The sequence below is a fragment of the Corvus kubaryi genome, unplaced genomic scaffold (genome assembly GCF_017639235.1).
Source record: "Corvus kubaryi isolate FWS band 111438036 unplaced genomic scaffold, C.kubaryi_AGA036_p1.0 split2-37374, whole genome shotgun sequence".
NCBI lineage: Eukaryota > Metazoa > Chordata > Aves > Passeriformes > Corvidae > Corvus > Corvus kubaryi.
The window spans coordinates 1,460,860-1,470,895 of record NW_024582082.1 but is presented as its reverse complement, the minus strand read 5'-3'; positions in this window follow the sequence as shown (position 1 = coordinate 1,470,895).

Here is a 10,036-nt window from a genome sequence, read left to right as displayed (position 1 = left end):
GGTCTTTAATATGTTAACTTATCCTCTGGTCATCTTGGCATTGGACCCTTTGCTGACTTCCTGCCAAGGGCCTGAGTCTCTGCACTGCTGGCTCTATCAAATCCCTGGCTTGCTGTGTACACAGGGAGCTTGGGGAAAGAGGTGATGCAACCTTAGTGATACCTACTGAGCTCTCCCATGGTGATAGTGCCGTCTAGGTGGAGCTTTTTATGACCGAGAAGTTGTCTCCTGGGGTTGGCTAAAGCTGTGGGTGGATTTCTGGATCCACTCTGTGGTCTCTGGCATGGCCAACTCTGCATTTGTTCCTTTTCTCACTTCGGTTCCACTTGTTCTGCAGGTCCAGGTCCTTGTTAGTGAGGTCTGAATGGAGCTGGGAGACTTATCTCCTTGCATTGAAATAACTGGCTAATCTGAATATCTTGTATCAAATGATTCAGCTGCATGACTTGAGGTCAGAGGAGAGGGGAAAAAGAAGGGCTTCAAAGAAGTTAATGCAGTGCTGGGATAACTTACAGCTACTTGTGTATTTAGGTAACACTAATGGGTGACCAGAACAAATGGGAACTGAACTTGGCCTTGAATAAATCAATTACCAGATTTCTTTGTGGGGAAAGTTTTGGGTCAGGGTCAGTCTGGATTGCTTGGCAGAAAGGAGAGGTGGGTGTGCACATGAATGTCCTGCAGCTGTGGAGCAAAAACTGGCATGAGGTGTTTGATGGAAATAGGCTTGCTGATGGCAATTCTAATGCTGTGCAAGATAAACTTTTGTTTTTGGGAAAGGTTGTGGAAACTGTGGCCAAGTGTCAACATGTTTCTACAGAAAGCTCATCCTGTAATTGGAGGTTCCCAGAAGATCCTCTTAACTGAACTTTCCTCTATCAGAGCACTCATTTGTGCTGCACTTTGTGGGGGCTTTGTGGGTGGATTGCCTTTCCTGAGCAAACTGGTGTGTGATGTGTTGTGCCTCTGCTGGTTTGAGTATTGCACCAGGCTGATGGTGTTAGGTGAGCTGCTGGAACCATCCTTACCAAGTCATCTGGCCCAACTTCGGTGTGGCACTCACTGTGGGTATTGCCAGGATCAAGAGCTCTTCCTGCAGCATTAAAGCTACGTGTGCTGGGGGATGTTCTGCTGAGACGTGCAGAGAGGGAGGAAGGGCTGGGAACTGGCTCATCTAATACCTGCTTTATCAGTGGGTTACCTTCACTGTCCTTGGGGAGCAAAGCTGACTTAGGAACAGAAGATTGCCTTGACACTTCCATGTGTTTCAGCATTGTATGGGAACACCCAGCACGGTTCAGTGCTCTACAGTGGTTGTGATTTTATTTTTATTTTGTGGGTTCAAGTCACCCTGTTCCTCTATGTGGTGACAAACCATAAGGTTTGGTAGAGTTCTCTGCTGCAGATGATGTGTTGGAGGTGACCATGGTGGCCCTGGCTGGGTTGGTGCTATGTCACAACAGGCCAGGTGGAAACCTTAATTTACTTTAGAAATGGTCAATGGGGCTGGTTGTTGGTGTGACTGAGGTCTTGATCCTGCTCACTCTGGCTCTGGTGACACTCAGAGGTGACACAAATGCCCTTTGTTCTGTTGATCTAGAAAACATCACTCTGGTTCCTCCAGAATACGTGTGACACTCAGAACGTGCGGGTGGGCACAGCCTGCCCTGACCTGTGCTCCTGGGGATGCACGTTTGCTTCCTGCTGAACACCCCTTGAAGTGGCTGGGAACAGGTCTGCAACCTGCTGCTGTAGCAGGTGCTTCTCTCCTCTCCCAACTTGCTCCCCAAAGCAGCCCTGGCCTCTGACGGGGCCCAGGAGAGGCATCCCTGCCCCACCAGGAAGATGTTGGAGGAGAAGCATCTATGGTGCTCCTCAGTGTCACTTTGGCAGGCTCTGCAGAGATCTCTTGGTGACTGTGACAGCTGGGGGACAACCGGGAGAAATGGGGTCTCGGCTGGGGCTTGTGAACCTCACGTGTCCTTGACATACGAAGCAGAGTTAAAGCGAGCTTGGGAAGCTGGACAGGGGGCGGAAATGTGCTGTGTGCCCTTCCTGCTGGTCGGGAGGGGCTGGCGAGCCCGAGGTGGGGTCCGGCCAGTGGGACACGGGCGCTGCTCCGCTCTTCCCGGCCCCAGGTATGGGGGCGCAGCTCGGGGGGCGGCGGGATGGGAGGAAGCAGAGCCTGTCCCGGGCACACTGCTGAGCACGTTTTTCCAGCTGAGCGGCGGCGTGTGCCGAGCTCCTGCAGAGTGACTCTGCAGTCTGCAGGGCACGGCTGCGCCGGAGCGAGCCGCGGCCACGGGCGGGTGCGGGGGGCTCTTACATCTTCTCCTTTCCTGGTAGTCGTTTTTGACTTCTTTGACTCACCTGCAGCGTGAATGCATGGAAAGAACAGGGGGTTTTCAGGGCTAGATAAGGTAGCTTTTAAGAAGTCTGAAAAAAAACAGAAGAGGTGAGTTTTTTCCCTGGCTAAATATGTGGGGAAACAAGTATGAAATTGGAAAAACCACAAAAATGAGGGAAGGGTAGAGTTTTTTTGATGGGAAAGTAAGAGAAAAGGTGTGTGGGGAGATTGGTGTTTTACCTGCCTGGTAACTCAGAGGTGCTGCCAGAGGTGGGTATGTTGCTAAATACTGAGCACTATCTTTAGGCAGATTATTTATGATCTGTAGTCAGCCTCCACACTAAATCACACAGCCTTTTTTATTTTCTTTTTCTTTGCGTGTGCTTTTGAAAGCTTCTGGTCAGTGATATAAACGAGTGATTATTTTAGCAACTCTTAGCTAGCACTCTCTCTGGTTTGCATGCTTTCAGATGAGGAAGCTAGTGACAGAATAAAATAGTTATAGTTAGTAAGCAACACTCAAATGTTTGATAAGCCAATGTTCACTTGAACTACAAGATACTAATTTCTTTAGATTCTCCAAGGTCACATCTTCCTTTTTTTTTTTTTTTTATTAAATGTTGCAAAAGAAGCACTTGAATTTATTCCTGCAAGACCCTTCATATTCTCACTGCAATTTTTATGCCTTTGCTGTAACTGGAAAGGTTACACTTCCAAGTAGTCAAAAAGTCTGTGTCAGCTCTCCTGACCTCACAGAACAAGCCTACTGAAAATGAAGACAACCACAATAACAAATAGCAATGCTCTTGGCCTCATGTGGCACAAAAAGAGACACCTAAAGGAGTGACTGAAGCACTTTACCGTAGCTGTGTTACCTCCAGGTGGGCTCATGTTGGCAGGTCAGCTGCAGGGTTTTGCAAGAGGGAGAGTAGAGGGAAAAACAGCATGAAGAATTAAGTGTAAGGAGTGACACCAGTATGTGTGATGTTGAGAAATGATGTGTCTGTAGCAGCAGATACTGAAATGTGGATAAACACATCCCAAAAATGCTGTTGGGAGGTTTTTACTGTGACTGAAACAGAAGTGATGGGGTGTTTATGCATGAGGTTCCACCCAGCAAGACAGAAGAGCGAATCACGGAGGTGTCTCCACCATGTGCTCAGATGACAAAGCATGAGACTTCACTGTCTGTAATCATACTGAATTTCAGTTCCCAACTCCCAGCTCAACCTTGAGAGCTCGGGGGAATACCGACTATGATCTCATGCATCTTCTGAGTGCTCAGAAATCCTCTGCCACTGCAGAGGGTCTTGAACTGAGCTGAACAAAAAGGGGACTGTTTTCTTTTGGCTTCCCAGTCTCAAGTGAGCTCTCTAAGCTCACTGTTTCTGTTTTTTTGGTTTTTTTGTTGGTTTGTTTTTTTTTTTTAACTGTGGAATGTTAAATGTGACATTTGCATGCTCTGCCAGGAGGACTTTGCTGTAAATGAGCCATGGTTTTAAATTTTAAAATTAAACCTGTAAAAACAATTGTGAGAGGAGACATGGCAGATTACAGCGAGATAACCCTCTTAGCTTCAGTTGGAGGTGAAATCTGAGTTGATCTAATTGTCAGCAGAGAGTGGAATCAAGCAAGGATGGAGTTTAGAAGGTGATTGGAATGGCTGAGTGTTTGATTAAAATCAAGCAGTTAGCCTGGACCAGAGGGAGGCAATGCCTCAGACTCTGAGTCTGATGATTTGTAATTCAGTTAAGAGATTTAATTATGTTGTCTTCACTGTGCTGCCTTGTGTATCCTACAGCCCCCTGCTTGGCCCTCTGCCTGCAGCCCAAAGGTGTGAAGAGCCTTGCAATGTTCAGTTTTTGGGCTTTTCATAGGGGTTTATGGCATCTTCGTCTGATGTTATGGGGCATTACCATGATACTGGTGCATTTGAGGAGGTGGTGTGGGATCCTCTTGCATGGAGAGACTGGATTTCTGGGTGCATTAATGGATTCTCCTTTGTGGGGGGATAGATCTGTCCTGCCCGTTGCTTATTAAGCTGTCCTTGGGCAAAGCTTCTCTGGAGTTTGGGTCTGCCTTTGATGTGCAAGCAGAAAAGTGTGTTGCAGTGCTGAGTGCAACAACCTTGTCAGAGGGAAACACCATCCTATATCAGTTTCCATAGTGTGGGACTCAGCTGGCTTGTGGGCCACACCAAAATGGCTCCTGTATTTCAACAAGAGTCTTTAAGACATGTATATTTTGCTTGATCGTGCCAGAAATTTTACTGCCTGTTCAATATCCAGTGGCTTAAAGAGCAATTTGGGGAGGGTGATTGTGATCTTTGGGCCCAGACTCATGTAGGGTTGTTCTCTTAGAAGGCCTAAGGCCTCCAGTGGTGTCACTCCATGCTTACTGGTGATTAAAGGATGTGAGGCAGAGAGCTGGGTCACCAGCTGCTCTATGGGAACAGTAATTGAGCACCTTTAAGTTGCCTTGGACTTTCTTTGAAGCCCCTTCTTGGGTTCGTGATCAGGAATGTTGGGATTCGTGCTGTGGAGCAGCAGCACTTCGCTGCTTCTCCATTTTGGAGATGAGAGGAAGGGGTTAATGGCAGAGAACACCCAGTGTTTGTTCTCTCCAGTTCGAACACTGATAAGTGGATGGGAGAAACAACAGCCTGTGACCTTCCAGTTATTCCTTGTGTGCCTGTGCATATGTGAGCATTGGATTCACAGGACTGTCTGTTTGGAGAGCTTTCGTTCTTCTGGTCAGGTTCCCCAGAACCCCATTGGCATCTCTGGTGTTGGGAGAAGAGACCTGGACCCTCTTCCATATGGATCTCTGAAAGGTGTTTTTGCTGGGCACGGTGCTGGTCCTTCTGGCGACTGTGTGTTCAGCTGGTGGCACAGCCCTGCTAGGTCTGCACTGCTCCCCTTCGGTCTGGAGGAGACTGAACGTCAGCACTGAGGTACTCATTTAGTGTGTGGTGTGAAGTTAGGGAGTTACCTCAGATAACGCTCTGATTTTGGAGTAGGTGATTTTTTCCCCAGGGTTGTTCCTCTTGAAACTCTGTGATGTTGGAAGTCTTCACTACTTTTCAAGTACATGAAGATATCACGAGCGCCACAGCTGAACTTCACTGAACCCACAGCTGTTCATACACTGAAAACCTATTTCAAGCATTTGTTTCTGTGTGGTTTGTGGGAAATTGATGTCAGAGCTCACAGTGGCTGCAGCTCTTGAGCCAGTGCAGGTGATGGGGGTGTCTGAGAACAAATCTAACCTCTCCTCTGGACAGAGGACAGAAAACCCCTTACCAGGTACTGGTGGTCTGGATACCCTTGCAGAGGAACTGATTTGGGATAAAGCCTTATGTAGCTTTTTTTTGTTCCTCTTGCACAGACCTTAGTGGTGTCTTGGGACCTAGCCAGCATCATGTTAGGATTGATCCATCTGTCTCATGCTTCAGCTTCTCTTCAAGGGGGTAAAGATATTATAGTAAGTTGAGAGGCATGGGAGGTGTTTGCATGCATCTGGCAGCTGAAGAGGGTTGGGACGATCTGGGTGACTGAGAGCTGAACCCTCCCTGATCCTGCTCAGCAGGTAACAAAGGAAGGGAACAGGAAACAAACAAGATCTAGGGAGGGATATAATTGGCCATGCTAATCTTCGGGTTTAGGGTTTCTTGCTTTGCTACTTTTCCCTAGCAGACCTCACCCCCTTCTCCTGAGTGCTGCTTTGAAGAGGCCTGTAACTGTCTCGGGAACCTGTGCAGACGCTGCCTTGGCCTCCGAGGGGGAGCCAGGTGACAGAGGTTTGAACTGAAGTGTTGCATGGAGCTGGAGAAGAGATTCAAGCAGCTCTGGTCTCTTTGCACTACATGCTAAACTATGTAATTTGGACCTTTTCCCTGCCTGGATCGTCCCTGCCAGGCAGCAGGTCAGGTTAGGAGGAGAGATACCAATCGATCCTGCCATCTGCCAGCACTTCCTTCCCCAGTCCCTCTCCTGGGCAGTCAGTGCTGCCTTGCAGCTTTTGAGCCATTGTCATGAAGTTCTGGTCACGTCTCTGCTGCCGAGTCCCCGCGTGACCTTGGAGAGGTCATTTTTTTTGCTGACGTCCGAGTCTTTTGTCTGCAAAACATGGAGGATGATTTGGTTACAACTTCATGGGTCGAAAGCCAGAATAAATCAGCTGGTGTCTTCCTGTGGCAGTGTGGATGAGCCCCATGTCCCACTGGGAGCAGCCGAGGAGCTGGCTGTCATCTCTGCGCTTGTACCTGTGCGTGCAGAGGCACAGCGCTCACCCAGCACACTGGTGTGCTGGTACCAGTCAGTGCGCTTTGGTGACTGGCAGGTGACATAAAGCACTCTGAGGTCGTTTTTCCCCCTGTTTGGAGAGCAGAAGGGTAATGGGAGGTGGGGGCCAGCAGGGAGTTGGTTCCTGCTGGTGCTTGGCCTGCGGCCACGCGGCCCCTCGGCAGTTACGGCTGCAGGTTGCTGTAATAACGAGTCAGTGTTTCTCTTGCGTCAGGGATAGTGAGCTGCTCTTCAGCTGCTGCCTCCCAGGCCCTGCCAGGAGGAAGCAGTGTCTGTACTGGAAAAGGGTGGCTGGAGTGGGTGGTGGAGGTCCCTCCCCAGCTGTAGCTCCTGAGCTGGGAGAAGACAGGCTTCCTGTGCAGGCGTTTGGATTCAGCACTGTGAAGCGTGGCTGGTGGAGGAGCATGGTTGGCGCATGCTTCCGCAGAGAGCAGTGGAGGGGAGATGGGGGCTCATAAATGGGGTGACTTTTCTGGACCTGTCCCAGATACGTGAATAGCAGCAGTAGCCAGATAACCCCTGGGGAGGGGGTATGTGTGTGGATGCATCAGCTTTTCTCTTTAAATGCCCCATTTTAGCATACGGTCTTCTCCTTTGTGTAAAAATACCATCAGGCAGAAATTGAAATTGAGATCCACCCCCAGCACCACCTAAATTAAGGACAACTGCCCTCAATTTAGTTATATCTCCTGGGCTCAGTGTGCAGCAACTCTGGGTATTGGTGCTCAGAGCAAGCACCCCTGTACCACATCTGCACCTTCACATGATGGTCCTGAAAGGCTCTGTCCCAACATCCTGCCAGCTGCCATGCACACCCCTGACCTCATCCTCCTCACTCCTTCCTCCAACCCCCCTCCCCCACCCGCCCCTTCCTGATAATAGGAAGATTCACAGAATGTGTTTTCTGCTGATCTGTTGTAGGCTGTATGGATACTCTGCAGGGCTGAAGAGAATGGTCAGGGGCTTGGGAAGTACCTGGCTCTGCAGAGACTGGTGCTGCAGTGAAGAGATCACTGGTTCCTGTGGTGACTACAGTCCCTTTGTTCAGACACCAGTTTTTGATTTTGAGCACATGCTGAGAAACAAAAGTGTCTGCATGCAAGAAGGGGAAGGAAATGTGAGACCATAGGGTCCAAATTTCGTGGGTCTGCTCATTTGCATTGTGATACTGTTATTTTGTGCTCCTTCCCACTGATGCCTGGAGGGCAGGCTGGGCATGGCTGGGAGGGTGTTGTGCAGGCAGGGGCAGAGCTGCCTGGGTCCCATGTAGGGATTACCTGCTGCTGAGCAGGTGGCTGATGGGATGATGAAGAGCTGCTGCGAAGCACTGTCCTGCAGCATCTGGCCAGTGTTGGGATACCTGGCATCGGGGTGCCTTGCAAGGTAGCAGGTGTGTGTGGTGGGAGGAATTGGTGGGGCTGGTTTGCTGGCTTCACCTTTCTGTGTTGGGACTTGGAGCAAAATCCCATCCCAGTCTCTGTGCCTGGGTCCTTTGTGTTTGAGTTTTAGCCTTGGGAGAGCTGAAAAAGGAGCAGCTGAGCTGGGCAGGCAGCCTCAGTCCTGCAGTGTAGGAGATGGGCTCCTTGGAGAGCAGTCCACGGCTTTACCCACTGGCCACATATGTTTCTGCCTCCTTCCCTACCATGACTTTCTTGGGAAAAGAAAGCACTGCCTGATTTAGACTTCTCTTGGGCACCTGAGGTGCTGCCCTTAATTGGCAGGCTAATTTTTAATTTAAGTTTCTTGTGCTTGTGGGGGAAGAAGGTGTCCCAAAGGGTCGTTGTGCTTGCCGGTCCCTGACTAGCCCTGCCTCAGATGTGTCCTCCCAGCAGCACCGTTTTTCAGAGCAAGTCCTGCAGACTGATTGCTCTGTGCTTGCTCTCAGCTCCGGGAAAAGCTGCCTGCAAGCCCAGTGTTCTCAGTGTCTGCTCTGGAGAGCTTGGAGTCAAATCTGTATTAGTAGTAGGTGTGATGAGTTGGACATGCTCAGCCTCTCCCAGACAAGGGGGCTGAGCACTGGATGCAAGTGTCCTTCCTTAACAGGAGTTGCCCTGGCAAGCCCCTTGAGGTGAATGTGAGCTGTATCTGCCCTTGGCCATCACATGTGGTCCTTGCTTTCTACGGACCTCAGCCATTGAGTAGAGTCATTGCTTTTCTAGTAAGTGTAGTGGCAAAGCTGCTCTAGAGTTGTGGCTGAGCTCAGGAGGAGCCAGGAGAGCCTTGCTGCACATCTAGAGCAGGACAGGGCAGTGGGGAATACAGCGGTGAGCTGAGAGGAGACCTTGAGAGAATGCAAGTTTGGAGTTGTGGTGGTGACATGTCTGATAGGAGATGTTGCTGAGGGGTCACCTGCAGCTGCTGCCTGATTTGGTGGCACTTGTGGTGTCCAGAGCCTATTGTGAGTGGCTTGGTTCTGTGGTGTGTGTTTGATGAAGAGTCGGCTGGACAGCCTAGCAGGAATGCAGACTGGACAACTGCACCCCTCAGGGCACAGCAAGGGGAATGTTTGCCAAAGCCGGGCTTTGCTGAATTCCTGGCTGGCACAAAGGAATTTATTTTATCAACCATTGTGTTGTTGTTATTTATTTTGGTTTTTGGTAACATCTGGTACCGCTGGCTGATCCAAACAGGTGGGATTGCCAGTGTTACCACCTTATTCCTTTGCAGAGAAGCCCAAGTAGGGAAATAAATTGTATCTCGTTTGAGATGTTAAAGGTCTTTTCCAACCTTAACCATTTTATGATTCTGTGAAGTACAGGGTGTTTCAGCTTGCTGATGTAGAAGCCTGAACTCATCAGTGGCCATCACAGAAATATAAGATGTTTAAATGCATTTGGGACATGGGCTGGTGGAGGATTGCAGTAGAACATCCACCTTGCAAAGGATCCAAACTGGTGCTTGGAGACTGTTCTGGATGTGCTGGGCTGTCCTTGATATCATGCCTTCAAATGGCCACAGACCATAACTGTAATAGGGATGGAGGGAGTCTTGATTTAACTTCTGGGTATTTTTGCTCCGCTTGGCTCTTCCCGTTCTTATGTGGGATGAAAGCATCCCTGCCTGAGGATGCATTGAACATGGTGCAAGTCAAAGGAAGAGAAGTTATTTTGGCAGAGGGGTGTTTTTGCTGTTTCTGCATGAGCTGAGCCCAGGCCAGAGAGCATTGCCCCGCCTCAGAGGTAGTCCTTGCTGCAACTCTTGTGATTTTCCAGCTGAATGTGTGTTTTGGGTAGCTGATAAGCAGGAGCCAGGGGTCTGCCCCTGTCCCAGGAGGACCTTGCCTTGCTGGCAGCCTTCCTTCCCCCTCATCTTTCAGGATCCTTGAAGAAAACATAATGTATTGCTCTCTCAAAAGTACTGTTTTCATATCTTCTGGGGGAGCTGT